The sequence below is a fragment of the Perognathus longimembris genome, chromosome 2 (genome assembly GCF_023159225.1).
Source record: "Perognathus longimembris pacificus isolate PPM17 chromosome 2, ASM2315922v1, whole genome shotgun sequence".
In the NCBI taxonomy this organism is placed as follows: domain Eukaryota; kingdom Metazoa; phylum Chordata; class Mammalia; order Rodentia; family Heteromyidae; genus Perognathus; species Perognathus longimembris.
Window position 1 is genome coordinate 27,915,058 of NC_063162.1, and position 16,495 is coordinate 27,931,552.

The following is a 16,495-nucleotide window of genomic DNA, read 5'->3' on the forward strand; positions in this document are numbered from 1 at the left end:
TTCTGGGAGTCTGCTGGATTTTCCAGATTTGAATGAAGTTTCAGGTGAGATGAGAATAATTTGTTGTAATAAATTATATTTCTAAAAGCAATACAAAAAGTCAACATGTAATTTTGTTCTTAGGCCTAGGGCTTCTAGCAAAATCCAGGTGCTGGTGGCCCACTCCTACAATCCTAGCTACTCAGGAGAGACTAGTCCTGAGGATTGAGGTTGAAAGCCAGCCTGGGCAGAAAAGTCCATGAGACTCTTATCCCTAGATAACCACTGAAAAGCTCAAATTGAGTCCAGTATTGGATATTGTTGAAAACAAAAACCAAAAAAATCCTCCTAAATGTTGATGTGAAGTAAAAAAGAACTCACTACTTCATTATTCTACTTTTCGTTATAACAAAGTCAAAAATTTCCCTATATTTATAAGTCATTTGTGTTTTCTATTTAGGGAACATTTCTTATTTATTTTGAGTTTTAATAATGGGGTTTCACAACTTTTGAGGGCCACTGAGGAAATTTGCTAGTTGTATAGGCCTTGACTTTGAAATAGTTATCTTGTAATTTTTCCAGAGTATCTTCTACCTGCTTCTGGGCAAAGTATGTGGGAGAAATTTTGAGTCTGAGGAATTGATAATTAACACTCAACCAGATTTACTTACCTTGCCAAGGACAAGATGGAATGACTCAGGGAGGGTGTCTGAACACAAAAACAACAAAATAATTTACCAAAATATTTTTTTAAGTGGAGAGGTGTGGTGGATGTCCACATGCTAATTTTTCAAAAACCCAGAAATCAGGCAGATGACATTGTTCCAAATAAAAGCACAGGTTAGAGTAACATATCCCAGTACCTTGAAAATACAGACATCCCTAACAGATACAGACATCCATAATATTATGTTTATGTAAGAATTCCAAATTTTGAAGTTCTGATGATATTTCTCATTTGCTTATTTAAGAAAAATCAAATTTCTTAAGTAATTAACATTGGAAGTTAAACCAGCATCAGCCCCTTCCCTTTAGATAGTGTGATTGTTTATCTATCTTTTCTTTTGCCAATCCTGGGGCTTGAACTCAGGGCTTGGGCTTTGTCCCTGTGCTTCTTTTCCTCAAGGCTAGCACTCTACCACTTGAGCCACAGCGCCACTTCCAGCTTTTTCTGTTTATATGGTACTGAGGAATTGAACCCAGGGCTTCATGAATGCTAGACAAGCACTCTACCACTAAGTCACATTCCCAGCCCAAGCTTACCTATTTTTGTGATACAATAAAAAAAAATGTAATGACAGCATTTCAAGAAACAATTCCATACTGAGAATCTTCCAAGTTTGAGCACTAGGCAGAGGTAAACTTTATTTTTGGAAAAATCTGAGAAAATGAGTACCATTAATTGTGACACATGGAAAGAAGGATCCTGCAATATCTCTCATATCTCTAGTCCTATTAGGGAATCTCACACATTCCCCTCAGCATCTATCTACTCCTCAATTCCTTCTGTTTTCCCCAAAACCTCCTAAGCTGTGTAGAGGCAAAAAATAGCCACTAGGTGGCCTTCCTTATCCTTCTTCCCTTTCATCTCCAAATGCCCCAGCTCTCTTCCTAGTCAGTTATAAATTCTTTGAAGACAGCCAAGAATGGGAGGGGGAGGGGTGAGACAGAGCATGGTTCAGATGATAGAGCCCAGGACCTTGAGTTCAAACCCTACGACCACCAAAACAAAAATGGCAGCCAATTTTCTTGCCTTTATATTGTAGTCATTCCCTTTTCCTAACACAAAGTAAAGCACCTTGTTCAAATGAATAGTTCAGTAACTAAGACCTTTTTATGGGAGCGATTGGGAGCTGGGGGCTATAGCTCAATGGTAGAGCACTTGCCTACTGTGAGCACGGCCCTGGCTTCACCCCAGCACCATGTGCATGTATACACACACACACATACACACATGCACACAAACACACAAATTTAAATGAGTAACTGGTGGAAAAACCAACATAAACAACATGGATCTCAGATTTTATTGTAATCAGACCCTGACTAGAGCCAGTTGCCTTGGCTAATGAATGATGAAAAGAGCATAGAAGATCACACTTTGACAATAAAGAAAAAAGTTTAATTTAAATTAAAAAAAAAACAAAAACACGGCATAGCAGCCCTCATTTTGAACCCCAATTTTACCACTTATTAACTGGGTGATCTTGGATTCGTTATTTTAACTTCTCATCCTTCATTCCCACCTTTCTCAGATGTTTCATCTTTAAAAATGGGAATTAGAGGGCTGGGGATATGGCCTAGTGGCAAGAGTGCCTGCCTCATATACATGAGGCCCTGGGTTCGATTCCCCAGCACCACATATACAGAAAATGGCCAGAAGTGGCGCTGTGGCTCAAGTGGCAGAGTGCTAGCCTTGAGCAAAAAAAAAAGAAGCCAGGGACAGTGCTCAGGCCCTGAGTCCAAGCCCCGGGACTGGCCAAAAAAAATGGGAATTAGAAATACCTTTGCCTCACTGGGCTCTTGAGAGGATTTGAATAAGAAAAGATACTTTCGCTTAAGTATCCAAACCGTGTTTGTGTGTGTGTGTTTGTGTGTGTGTGTATGTGTGTGTGTGTGTATTGCCTCAAATCTTTGAATAGTTTGCCATGTTTATATACTTTCTTTCTAATCTCTTTGTATGATATGCAGTTGGTCTCAGTTTAGAAAGGGAGAAAGACACAAAGAAAGAAAAGAAAAGAAAGAAGGAAAAACAGAAAAAGGAAAGGAAAAGAGAGCCAGGCAATGGCACACGCTTGTAATTAACCACAGCTACTCTGGAGTAGGAAGACTATGGTTCTGTGCTTCAAGGTTAGCCCAAGCAAAATTAGCCAGCCTCAGTGTGAAAAACAAACAGATAAGCAAAAAGGCTCAAGTGGTAAGATGTGGCTTGCACCTATAATCCTGGCTACCCAGGTGCTGAACGCTGATGATCATGGTTTGAAGCCACTCTAGGAAGACAAATCCATGAGACTCTTATCTCTGATTAACCAGCAAAAAGCCACAACTAGAGGCGTGGCTCAAGTGGTAGGGCCCAACAGTGAGTGGAAAAAACAAGCAAGAACATAAGGCCCTGAGATCATATTAAGGAAGAGGTGGTGGCAATTGTTTCTCAGGCCCTTCATTCTGATTTTAGAACTGTTATGTATTTCTGGTGCCAGGAAATACCCTCTCCCCCCATTTCTCCCATGAAGAACAGAACAAAACGTCCTGCTTTAGTTTCCCATCGAGCCTGGGAACCACACTTCCCCGTGATAACCTAGCCTAGTACCTGGCACAGATCTGATGCATGTGTGTGGCTGAGTTGCTTCACCCCTTTCACCCCTTCTCCTTGCATGTACTTCAGATCGAGTTGTTTCCTTCTATTTTTTGTCTGATCATTTTAAATATTTTTTTATGTTGCAAACTTAAGACTTTGACACTCCTATCAGAGAACTCAGATTTCAAGGCAGAAAAATTCATATACATTGAGTCTTCCATAATTCACTCCATTAACATTTATTGCCTATTGTGCTTTCTTAAGAAGAACCCAAGCCATTTAGATTCAGAAGGGTAGTTGGCTTTCTCAGTGAACTCATTTTTAAATTTTTATAAAATAATGTCTGATTGTAGCGACATCTAGTGGTAAGCCAAACTCCCAACTAAAGAAGTCAGCATTTTTCCTCCAAGTATATAGTTCAGGCAAACATCCAATCCAACATTCTTTGTTAACCTACTTCATTCAAAGCACTTTCCTGTTAATGATTCCTGAATGTTAAAAAGCTTTTTTGTTGGAATAGTACTGTTATCTTTGCTGAAAAGTCATAAACCAAGCTTCCAGGCAGCCTTTTGGAAGGACCATGCTTGGAACAGTGCACAGAACCTTGAATGGAATGATGAGGAGCCATGACTACAGTATTGCCTGGTGCTCATTAACGGACTCCAGGGCTTTTCAGCTCACAAGTGACACATTGTTATGTAGAAGGGACTCATTGGCCTGCTTAGTTTTTCACATAATGTGGTGTTCAAATGATTAAACTTTCAAAATATCCTTTCAACTGGCCATGTCACATACTATAACTAAAATACTGTTAATTTGTCAAAAGGGGGGGGGAAAGGGTTTAAAAATAATGCTTTTGAGCCAGGCACCAGTGGCTCACACCTGTAAATCCTAGATACTTGGGAGGCTGAGATCTGAGGATCAGGATTCAAAGCTAACCCAGGCAGAAAGTCCCTGTGAGACTCTTATCTCCAGTTAACCATTCAAACACCAGAAGGGGAGCTATGGCTCAAAGTGATAGAGTGCTAGCCTTGAGCAAAAGAGCTCAGAGACAGCACCCAGGCCCTGAGTTCAAACCCTATGACCAGAAAAAAAATGCTTTTGTAGAATTAGTAAAGAATATTTTAATTGAAAAGTAAAGCTTTAACAATAGATCATTGTTACCTTGAATTCTGGGAAGAAATAACTATATTTCTCCAATAACTGATTGCTAACTTGCAACTGTGAACTATTTCTGTTAGTACCAGAACTTTATCAGTGGAGATGCCTTTGGCTATACATCTTTATGGTTACAACAGCCTGCAGCAGCTCTGAATATCACTTCTTTGCCCAAGCAAAAATAACTTATTTTATTTATTCAACGTTGCTGGGAATGGAATACAGAACCTTGTGCATGCTCAAGTATTCTACTGCTGAGCTACATGTCTACTCTGAAGGAAAAAATAATTCTTATCAGATCCTCCATGTAAGAACAAGAAAATCTTTCCCAAAGTGTTGCCTTCAGATGTATGCTCATCTCAGTCTCTTTCTAAGCCCAATCACTGACCTAGAAATTAGCATGGATGGTTTACAGAATAATTAAAAGCTACCCCAACCTTAGCCCCATCCCTAAGGTGAGGCTGGGGTTACCTTCCCTGAGTACATGGCCTGAGAACATCACTGGGGTGAATCAAGCAAGGAAAAGAAAGCAGGTGGATTTATATAAGCAGTCAGTTGAGGAGAGGATGGGAGGAGAAGAAAGTGAGGCAAACCTGGGTTCTAGCCTGATGGGAAGAGCAAGGCTGAGAACAAATGTTGGGCTTAAAGAAGAGAAGGGCTCATTTGGTTTTTATTGGGTTTCAAGATAGTAGATATCTCAACATGTTTAGATATAGAAAAAAAGGGCATTAGAAATGAAGTGTGAGAAATTAGAAAAAGAAGTATCTGGAGCAGATGAAAAGAATGGAATCTCCCACCAGGTCCTAGAGTTTGAGCTTTTGAAGATCAACTTCATATCTATCTGTCTGTCTGTCTATCTATCTGTCTGTCTATCTATCTATCTATCTATCTATCTATCTATCTATCTATCTATCTATCTAATGGAAAGATTGTAGTTTCAGCCCAACCCAAAGAAGCTCATGAGGTCCCACAGCTGGGAGCAATGAGGTACTTCTGCTATCCCAAGCTACATGGGAGGCTGAGATTGGGAGGAGTGAAGTTCCAGGTCAGCTTGGGCTAAAACGTCTGCAAGGCTCCATCCATCTCAGCAGGAAGAAGCTGGGCTAGGTCTCGTATGTCTATCATCCCAGCTACTACAGGAAACCTGAAACAGTTGGAACACAGCCCAGGTGTTCAACCTGGTCAGGAAGTAAGAACCTACCCCAAAAGTAAACAGTGCAAAGGTATGCTTTATTAGTAGGGCACTTGCGTAGCAAGCATGAGGTCCTGAGTTCAAATCCCAGTACCAAAAACAGAAAGAGAAAGTTGTTGTCTTGGATCTTTCTTCACCAGTCACTCTTGGATATGTATGGCTTGATTGCCCATCTCTTTGCTGATGTTGCCATTTGTTAGCACTTATCTGACCTTAAACATCTGCTTCGAACTGTTGCTTGCTTTTTTCATGTACTTAGAGTTAAAGACAGCAAATAATAAGGTAGATACCATCTGGCAAAGTTTACCCTGACACCCCATTGTAACTCCAAGGGGAGGCATCTCCTTTAAAAGTATCAGAGTTCCAGGACAAGACATGAAGAGAAAAGACATCTGGTCAGTCAGTATATGTGTGGTAAATATTAGGAGCCAATTAAGATATCCTGGGTGCAAGTAACAGGAATGAATTCTAACTTAATCACAAATAGGGGATGAATGGGAAGGATAGCGGGACTCTCAAAGACTTGAAAGAAGAGCTAGGTAACTAGACACGAAGAGAGACGAGGTCTAGTGGAACCATAAGATGACAGCCAGCACCCATCTCTGTGGGCACTGCCACAGGGTTGCTCTGTGGGGCACCATCCTTCTACCCTTATAACTCTGCCCAAGATTCAAGTTACAAAGAGAGAGAATAAATCTGACGTTCCGAGCTCAGGTCATGAACCTACCGACTTGTAACTTGTCTTGGGTGGAATTTGTCCCTGCCAGCTCCGCCAAAGCTACAAGGAATTAGGTGAGGGCAGTTCCCCAAAAGAGGCTTATGGCAGGAGCAATGCTATATGTTCACCAAATCCTGTTTTCTTTTTGTTTCTCTGAACACAACGAATTCAGCAGTGATAATTGCCAGAAACTATGTTGAAAATGAACTACGCAACTTGAGGGGGAGGGGTTCAGGAGGGAAAATAAGAGAGAAAACAAGGGAAGAGGTGATGCTGTTCAAAAAGAAATGTACTCATTGCTTACCTGTGTAGCTGTAACCCCTTGAACATCACCTTCATAATAAAAATATTTTTTTAAGAAAGAAAACCTTATTTCCCATATTTTTGTTTTCAGTTGGATTACAATCAAAATGATCTCCATATTCAAGCCTGTGTGGGTGTAAGTGAGGCTACATGTTTAAAAAATGTTGGAAGGCCGGTGACTCACGCCTGTTATCCTAGCTACTCAGGAGGCTGAGATCTGAGGACCATGGTTCAAAGCCAACCTGGGCAGAAAAGTTCCCCTGAGACTTCTATCTCCAATTAACCATTCAAAAACCAGAAGTAGTACTGGGGCTCAACTAGTCTTGAGCAAATGAGCTCAGGGACAGTGCCCATGCCCTGAGTTCAAGCCCCATGACCAAAAAAAAAAAAAAAAAAAGTTGGAAGAGTGACCAAATGTAATCATGCTTTTCAGCATACAGTATGGAGAAAATGACCTGTATAACTTGTGGGCAAAGATTGGAAGGGATAACTAGGGGAAAGCAAAGGAAGGAATGATATTGTTCAAAAAGAGGAAAGAAATTCATTATTTGACTTATGAAATAATAACCCCTCTGTACAACGCCTTAATAATAATAAAATTATACATACATATATATTTTAAAGTTAAGATTATGAAACGTAAGAACCTGGAAATCTGAGTCACCATTTAAAGAGAGACACACAGAGATGACAACTTATATCAAACTGTGATGAAAATAAGAAACAGCTTTATTTTTTTAAGCCTCTGAGCTTTGGAGGATTGTCCATTATAGCAGCTATCATAATTTCTCTGGGATCTTATCTCAAAAGAAAGGGAACGAGGAATGTTAGAAAAGCCTGAGTAACCAAATATGAAGAGTCTAATTATGGAATAATACTAATTTTATTCATAAATCATGAAAATTTAATAGATAAGAGAACCAGGTACTCAACCTCTTGATTCTACTTTTCATTCTCTTCTGTACTCATGCTATATGAGGAACCAAGTTCTATTTATAGGGCCACTTGATAATATGAAGATAGCATAATATGAAAAGCAAGGGATGTTCATCCTATAATATAATGTTCCATGGTATGAGAACTCATTGGGCCATGGCTTGTTTCTTGCTGTTTTGCTTTTTGTTGTTGCTGTTTGGTTTGTTTGTGAATCCTTGGGCTTGAACTCTGGTCATGGGCTCTGTCCTTGAGCTTCTTTTGCTCAAGGCTAGCACTCTACTACTTGAGCCACAGCACCACTTCCAGTTTTTTTGTTTATTTTTGTTTTTTTGTCGTTGTTTTTTGCCAATCCTGGGGCTTGGAACTCAGGGCCTGGGCACTATCCCTGGCTTCTTTTTGCTCAAGGCTAGCACTCTACCCCTTGTGCCACAGCGCCACTTCTGGCCTTCTCTGTTTATGTGGTGCTGAAGAACCGAACCCAGGGCTTCATGCATGATAGGCAAGCACTCTACTGCTAAGCCATATTCCCAGCCCCCCAGACTTTTCTGAGTAGTTTATTGGAGATAAGAATCTCACAGACTTTCCTGCCTTGATTGGCCTTGAATGGCAATCCTCAGATCGCAGCCTCCTGAATAGGTATGATTACAGGTGTGAGCCATCAGCGCCATGCTAGGTTTTGCTTTCTTTTATTTTTCTAATGGAGCTCAAAAGTCTCTTAAGCCAACATGTATGCAAAGTCTGAGATCATACAGCATATCTTCTAGGGCACCAATGATTTGTGTAATAAAAATTTAAGTACTTTGAACGAGCAATTTAGATTAATATCTTCACACTAAAATATATAGATAATGATTAGTCATGATGCAAAAGAAAATTCATGAATTGAAAAACAGTGTGGAACCTTGAGGAAGTTTTGGGCTTGCAGTGGCTGGCCTCAGGCTTACAGCGAGTCGTAGAGTGGCAGCCTCGGCAGAGGGCTTGAAGCCTGACAGTCCGGCACTGTAAGAACTGAACTCTTACCTGAATGACTCAGGCTGTGATCGGCATCACTGATGTGGCCTTGGACAAGTCATTTGTCCAAGCCTCGACTTCCTCAATAATAAAATTTGAAAACAAAAATCACAAAACAAGGTTGTTCCAAGGACTGAAGGAGCCAGAGCAGGAAAAGCAGGACAGTGGTTGACACAGGAAAGCCACAGGAAAGGGCAGTGGTTATTGCCCCTCTGCTCTTGCCACGCCGACAGACTCTTCTTAGCTATTAGGAGCACTTGAAGGAGAAAAGCTAGGAACATAGCATCTTGGTGCATCTCTCCTGCTTTCTGCCTTACTAGGCTGATTGGTTCGTGGCTTTTGTGCACCAGTAGAATGATCTTGGAATATCTAAAGAAGTGATGGCTGAATAGACAAGATTCATTTCTGTGTATGTGGATGTTTTTCCTGCTTGGAGACCTCAATTTAAAAAAAAAGCAGGGCTGGGAGCTGGGGATGTGGCCTAGTGGCAAGAGTGCTTGCCTCGTATACATGAAGCCCTGGGTTCGATTCTTCAGCACCACATAAATAGAAAATGGCCAGAAGTGGTGCTGTGGCTCAAGTGGCAGAGTGCTAGCCTTGAGCACAAAGGAAGCCAGGGACAGTGCTTAGGCCCTGAGTTCAAGGCCCAGGACTGGGGGAAAAAAAAAAAAAAAGCAGAGCTGGAGGAATAGCTTGAGGGATAGAGTGCCAGCTGAACAAGCTGCAGGCCGAGTTCAAACCCCAGTAACACAAACACATACGCAAACATTTGACTCAATGCTTTATGGGATCGTGGAAACAGAAACGTGGGCTGGGAATATGGCCTAGTGGTAGAGTGCTTGGCTCGTATATAGGAAGCCCTGGGTTCAATTCCTCAGCACCACATATATAGAAAAAGCCATGAAAGGGGGTTGTGGCTCAAGTGTAGAGTGCTAGCCAGGAGCAAAAAGAAGCCAGAGACAGTGCTCAGGCCCCGAGTTCAAGCCCCAGGACTGGCCAAAAAAAAAAAAAAGGAAACATATTTGCTTTTGTATTTTTCTTCAGTTGTGAAGCATGTAGAATGAAGACTGTAGACTAAATGAGGCAGAAGAGAAAACAACAGAAAAGAAATAAGGAAGGAGAGCAGGGAGGGTCCAGATTAAAGCAATAAGCATCTCTATGTGTGTATGTGGATCTCTATCTCTCTCATGACTCTATCCTTTCTCCTTTCTTTTGAAACCAAATCATTTTGGGATTTTATTTTTGATTGGGTTATGTACCCATATAGTCTAAATTTTAAAGTATAAAGAGGACTTAGTGAAAAGTCTCCTCTTAGTCTGCCCTCAGGCTGCCAAATTCCTCTCCTCAAAGGCAGCCAAAGTTGACACTTTCTCCAGTTTCCTCCTGACATACCCCATTCTCACACAAATGAGCACATACTCTTCCTCGACAAGAACCTTGCCCTTTCCACTCAGGAGTCTTGCAGGTTATGCCACACCCATGTGTGGAAACTTTCCTTGTCCTTATTTATTTGAAATTGCATTATATTTGACTTCATCCTTGTACCATGACCAGTTGTTCGGTTGTTTTCCTATTACAAATAAGGCTGCAATATGCACAGCCTTTTTTGCATGAAAACATGAATTTCTGAGTAAGAGTGTAAATTTGGCCAGGTGCTGGCGGCTCAAGCCTGTAATAATCCTAGCTACTCAGCTCAGATCTGAGGATCATGGTTCAAAGCCAGTCCAGACAGGAAAGTCCATAAGATTCTTATCTCCAATTAACCACAAAAGTGGTAGAGTGCTAGCCTTGAGCACGAAAGCTTAGGGACAGCACCCAGGCCTGGAATTGAAGCCCCAAGACTGGCCAAAACAAAAAGAATATACATTTGATATTTTCTAAATTGCCTTTCATAAAAGTTGTACCAATGTCCACATTCAGAGCTACAAAGTATCAAAGTTGTCTGACTTTCTAAAGGACAATCCCCCCCCCCCAAAAAAAAAAGACATCAGAGACAGTTTTCTACGACTCCCTGGCCATAGGCCAGTTGTAGTGCTTGCTGTTCCTTTGCTTTGTTTGGGGTAGATAATTTGGAACTCTTCTACAGATTAGTTTAACTTTACAAATCTAAAATGGAACAGTACATCAAAGGTATTTCCAATTTATAAACTGATTTTAGTTGTGCTTTAGTCTGTCAGAACATCACGAAGCCCAAAGGTTTGATGATAGGCCTAGTCTTTCTTCTTTATGGTTTCAAGTCAAATAAATATATCTTTTTTTTTCAGGATTACATGTATCTATGCAAGTGCTCTATTACTCAGTATATCACCAGTCCCGATACTGTTTTTAGACCCATTTACTCTAAAAAATTACTCAGTACATGGCACATCAGACAGATGATAGACACACATATATGCACATATGTATGATATGTATATATACATATATAATCTCTCATTAGATGACAGCTAGCTTCCTTGATCTTCTTTTTCAGCTATTGTGGTATCTCAAGTCTTGTAGCCTCTAGAAAAGTCTATTGTATACTTATGAGAGACCATTGAACAGACTAATAACATTCTTAGCATTATTATCAAAACAACTGTTATGTTGTAAGCCCTAAAAAGGGTCTTAAAGACTATAGACCACACCTTGAGACCAGTTGGTTTAGATCATTTCATTACACTTTATTGTTCTTATGCCCTGTATATTTTATTTTTGCCAACTTTATCTTAGGCAGAGGCCTGTGAAATTGTCCTTTTTGTTGATTTTTGTCTCTTATGTTGAATTGGTATCCTCAGATCGCAGCTTGCTGAGTAGCTAGGAGTACAGGCTTGAGCCACCAGTGCCTGACTTTAGTGTTTCATAATCATCTTTTTATTTTTTCCCTCACAGATCCGCAATTTGAGCAGAGGCCACAAGGTGAGTCAAGGCTTGTCACTGAGGGCTGGAGAACCCTCTCCAACATGCACACTCACATGGCTGCCACGCTGAGGTGGGCTGGCAGTGACAGTGTCCCTGGACCCGAGGGTGAGGCCTGAGGCCTCTGTTCCTGCCTCCGTTCCTCTCCCTACAGGACTCTCCAAGTGGTCCCGGCTTCCTTACATCAACACAGTTAGATTCCAAAAGGGAATCACACAAGACAAAAAGTCTAGTCCATCCCAAATCTGGTTATGTGCTTTGAATTCAGTATTTTTTCTTTTTCTTTTTGGCCAGTCCCGGGGCTTGGCTCAGGGCCTGAGCACTGTCCCTGGCTTCTTCTTGCTCAAGGCTAGCACTCTGCCACTTGAGCCACAGCGCCACTTCTGGCCATTTTCTGTATATGTGGTGCTGGTGAATCGAACCCAGGGCCTCATGTATATAAGGCAAGCACTCTTGCCACTAGGCCATATCCCCAGCCCCTGAATTCAGTTTTAATATTATCATAGTAACACCTGCTAAACTCACAGAAAACCCCATACAGGACTCTAGCATTCACTAGGTATGTTTTACCTCTCTGATAGGTCTTTGGCTCATATAATTTAATCTTCAAACCATGTTCTAGAACACCTAGGAAAATCTGTAAGAAAGGTCAAGTATTCACAGACTCAGAAACAAGTTTCATAGCTGGCAAGTTCCCAGCTGCTGGCACCGTCGTGTTCTTGACCTTGGCACGGCAAAGTTGGTGTTGCATGACGCGCCCTGCACACCTTTTCTCCTGCCTGTGCTTATCTCTGCTGAAGTGTGATTCTGTGTGTTCTTAGCCTTGCGACTTCCTCTGCTCCATGACTAGGCTTAACTGGGATTAATCCTGGGTGGTTACCAGAGTCCTGGAGGCTTAGTGAAGATCCAGGCTCTTTCTTTCCTGAACCTAGTGGAATCTTGTCCTATGGACTGGGCAGCTGTGGCACAACCCTTCCTGTCCTTTTTTGATAGCAGACATACATGCTCTTTACCCTCCCACCATAAAGCCCACCCCTCCCCCAATTTCAAGAGAATGGCATTGCCAAGGTTCATGGTTTCTCTACAAAGTTTTCCAAGTCTAGTCCCAATTTTCATGTTCAAATAAGCTAAAACATAGATGGATCTTTGTGAATCATAGACAGTACCTGGTAGTGACCTTGAAAAATTCTAAACAAATATGGAAACTGCATTACATTTGATGGAAGGAACAAAAAGGCCACTGAGAAGCATGCTTGGAATAGTGTCCAGGCTTCAAGTGTGCAAATAACCCCCAATGAATCCAATTCTAATGCCTACTACTGACCACAGATACACACACACTTAAATTAGAAGCCAGGGTAGTAACAAGGAAATCTGGCTCTCTTGCTACTAGATTACCCTAGAAATACCAATTATACTTACCTGGCAAACAGCTAAAAAGCTCTAGATATACTCAGTGTAGTGTATGGGAAACATTCCCCAATCAGAGCCAAGCACAATGCTAACTGGAAAGATGGGGTCTGCTATGAATAAAAGGAGTGATACTCAGCAGCCCTCCATGCAATGAAACCTGCCCAGCAAAAGTCCTGTGCTTGCTTCGGGGATGGAAGGGAGTGGAGCTTGCATTCTGAAAGATGCTCTAGTCTAGAGTGAGGCTGCTCAGTCGTAAGGACCCTGGGAGATTGAGAGAGCAAACTCTACAATATTAGTTTAATACCAAATGGATTTTTTGTATCTTTTTTGGCCTACAGTTCTATGGCACTCATTTGTAGGATGAGTTGGGCAAATAGCATTCTATTTAACAAATGAAAAATCAAGTAGCCCAGGTATATTAAGTGATTAGCTTAGCGGGAAAGTAACAAAACCACACTGAAACCACATTTGGACTCTTGCCCTGTGCTCTGTCCCTTGCTCCAAGATGGACTCCTGGGTGAGAAGCTACAGATGATGGAGGAAAAAAACTGCAGTTGAGTCACTGAAGGTTATCAGTCTGCATGGGGCAAATATGATATGGTGAGGAAGGCAGGGAAGAGAAAGGAATCTTCTGACAAGTGAGAGTGGAAAGGCTGATCCAAGAATCAAATTTATGTTGAGATGTGGGTAACTGGATTAGAGAAGTAGGAACGAGACTAATGAATAATTTGGAAGGAGACTCTCAGGAGTGGAACACCTCTGTCTCCAATCATATAAAATAACTTTTATAGAAATGAACCTCCAGGAAATATAAACAAGGTTATTTTTTTTTCTGTTGTTTATCCATTTTTTGCCAATGCTCGGGCTTGAATTCAGGGCCTGGCCTCTGTCCTTGAGTCTCTTTGTGCTCAAGGCTAGAGCTCTAAAACTTGAGCCACAGTGCCACTTCTGGCATTTTCTGAGTAGTTTATTGGAGATAAGCATCTTACAGACTTTCTTGCCTGGGCTGGATTCAAAACTTGATCCTTAGATCTCAGCCTCCTGAACAGCTAGGATTACAGGTGTGAGCCACCAGTGTCTAGCTTGTTTGTTCATTTTTATGTCTTTGGGAGGTAAGGGAGGGTACAAAAAATGGAGTGATACAGCATGAACAAGTGCATCAGCGTTACTCAGTAGATACTATGGTGAAAATGAATTACATAACTTGCGAGTATGGACTGGAAGAAAAAACTGGGGGAGAGGGAAGTGGTAACAATGTCCCAAAAGAAATGTGCTCATTACCTGACTTCTGACATGGTAACCCCTTGGTATATCACCTCTATAGCAATAATAACAACAACAAAAAAAATTTAAACCAGGGCTTTGGGAAGATTAATGTGGCCCTAGCATAAGAGAGCCTAGAAGACACTCCAATTAGAATAGAGTTGTAAGAAACAAGATGTAAGATAAGTTTTATACTAAAATGGCAGCAATGGAAGTGATGAGGAAATAATGGAGCCACTAGACAGGAAGAAGATAGTTCCAGGTTTAATAACACAGCAGTTACCAGAACAAAAAGTACAATGTTTAAAGCTGCCCCTCAGGCCCTGAGGGTCTTGAAAAATGGATGCCTCTTTGGAACAGATTAATGCCTTTATTTTGGAGACAGTATCAAGCCTTACATCCCAGCTAAATGGCTAGATGTCAATCTCTTACATAAAGTGAATTTTGAAACACATGGTTGAAAAAGAAAGTTGCATTGGATTAAGACATTTCCATAATCAGAAAAACCAACATAACTTTTTTACTTTATTACTACTTATAAAACAAAAACAAGTTATGAAAATATTTTCCTCTCAAGATATAGAAACTACAGTCTTTGCAAAATATATACACCATAATGGTTATAATACATAGCCTTGTATATATCTTGGCTATTATAGGTATTTAAGAATCAGACCCTGTAAAGGTTGGAAAAAGAAACATTTTCTCCAACTTCAGTCATATATTGTGGCATTCAAGTCCTTAAGCCACATTGTTGATACAAAACATATTCATACACAGGTATGAGATTTAACTTCTAATGTTGCAGAGACTCTTTGAGCAGGAAAGAAAATTAGAGTTAAGCCACCTTATGTAGTTCTAGGACTATTCCTTTTCTACATTTTACCATGGAACCAAGAATACCATAGAAACCCAGGTTGGGCAGGGCAGATCTCCTTCCGCCATCCCTATCTATGGAGCAGAGCTCCTATAAGATGATTTCTAAGACACATGAGAACTGTAAACTGCTGTTGATTCTACAATTATCTAAGACATTTGCAGAAGGTTGTTTTTACAAGTCTGTATTCCCACACTGTAAGTTAGGTTAAAGTATGATTGGGATGACTCACTTAAATAGCTTTTATTTAGGATTTGTTGCTTGAAACCATTGGAAAAGATCCTTTCTCAACAAGACCTATAAGTCCATTAAGGCAGTTCCTTTCTTTGGAAGAATTTTTAGGAAGAGAAACTCTGCAGACTGAGATAGTGACAGATGCTGTGTCTGACAGAGTTAGAGGCCATTAAGGCCTCATTAGTAAAGGGTTCATTATAACCAACAATCAAAAGAATGCATACCCCATGCACTGACTAATCTTCTGTTCCATTCTTACCTAGGCTCCATGTTCTCTCAGCAAAGTACTGGCCGATGATGCTCCAAGTTAAGGAACATATGGTCTCAATTCATCATGGTGGCCCCTGATCATCAAAACCATGCTGCACTATTAGAAGTTACCAGATTGTTTTTCTTACACAAAAAACTATGAAAGTCAATCAACTGTGGATTAACAAGTCTTTACATTTAACATAATATGTGAGTTTTATTACTATGGTATGTTTAATAGCAGAACTGTACTTTTAAAAAGTTATTTTAAAAATAGTCCAAAGTTCTTTGAGTGTTTTAATGGGTAAGGAAGCTACCTGGTGGATCCATGGGTTTGATAAGTGAATATGGTAACACATTTCGGCAATTTCCTATGGTTCAACTTAATAAAATCCTGAGAAAATTACCTGGCATCACACTAAAAATTCACTGAAAATTTATAGAAAAATCACATTTAAGTGAGGAGAAAACTTCAAGATAAAAATATGCACACCGATCATGCCAAGATTTCTATCCTGTGATTTAAAAATTGGAAATCTTGGAATGTTAAAAAAAAAAAACAACACAAAAGCGAACACAGTTTCAGTGTAACAGAATATTCAAATTACAAAACAGCTTCCATTGTCAATACCACTGAAACAGAGAACTGAAACACAAAAATGGCAATTTAAAAGCTTTTTCAATAGGTTACTTATAAAAATTCCAGCATCAAAACAAAAAGGCACAAATGAGTTAAAAGTATGATAATCATTTATAAAAATCCTTAAAAATAAGGCTGATTCATTGGTATAGTACTATACCAATAAGTTAATAAACAGCAGTAAGTAGGCACCTATACCAAGTTTCAGCTTTGGCATACTAAATGGAATTATGTTGCAAATGAATGGTTAACATAATACTAGTTATAGCAGCATTTTCAATAGGTTTCTTAGGTTCTACACTAGTAAATGAGTATCTAAGTTGGGT

The 16,495-nt window shown here is 40.3% G+C and overlaps 1 protein-coding gene across 2 annotated transcripts in view; it reads right to left on the minus strand.

Moving 5' to 3' along the window:
* Positions 1-16,495, minus strand: part of Plce1 (phospholipase C epsilon 1) — a 332,480-nt gene that overhangs the window by 306,899 nt on the left and 9,086 nt on the right. The window lies entirely within an intron of this gene.